Genomic DNA, 525 nt, shown 5'->3' with positions numbered 1-525 from the left:
TGTCGTCCTCCAACTGCGTGGCGCTGGTCACCGGGGCCAACAAGGGCATCGGCTTCGTCATCGTGCGTGACCTGTGCCGGCGGTTCTCGGGCGACGTGGTGCTCACGGCGCGGGACGAGGCGCGGGGTCGGGCGGCCGTGCAGCAGCTGCAGGCCGAGGGCCTGAGCCCCCTTTTCCACCAGCTGGACATCGACGACCGGCAGAGCATCCGCGCCCTGCGTGACTTCCTGCGCAAGGAGTACGGGGGCCTCGATGTGCTGGTCAACAACGCGGGCATCGCCTTCAAGAGTAAGAAGCGGCTGGGTGCTCCAGGAGAGGCTGTCACCCGCTCTGAGCATCTCGGTCCAAGATGGACCAAATCTGTCGGGGAATCGCTGTAGAGGGGCTTCTCCCGCCTGTGGGGTCCAGAATGACTCCCTAGAGAAGGAGAAGGGAAAGGGGAAAAGGTGCGGCTAGAGGAATTGCGAGGAATTGGCTGCTCTCTAGCCGGAGAGAACTTTTAGTTTCTCTGGCTCAGAATCCCGG

At 63.2% G+C, this 525-nt stretch overlaps 1 pseudogene; it reads left to right on the top strand.

Moving 5' to 3' along the window:
- Positions 1 to 5: 5 nt before the first annotated feature.
- On the top strand, positions 6 to 518 carry LOC104998483 (annotated as a pseudogene).
- Positions 519 to 525: the final 7 nt, after the last annotated feature.

The sequence above is a fragment of the Bison bison genome, unplaced genomic scaffold (assembly GCF_000754665.1).
Source record: "Bison bison bison isolate TAMUID 2011002044 unplaced genomic scaffold, Bison_UMD1.0 scf7180017525279, whole genome shotgun sequence".
Lineage (NCBI taxonomy): Eukaryota > Metazoa > Chordata > Mammalia > Artiodactyla > Bovidae > Bison > Bison bison.
The sequence above is the reverse complement of the archived record's forward strand: the minus strand, read 5'-3'. Positions and strand labels throughout refer to the sequence as shown.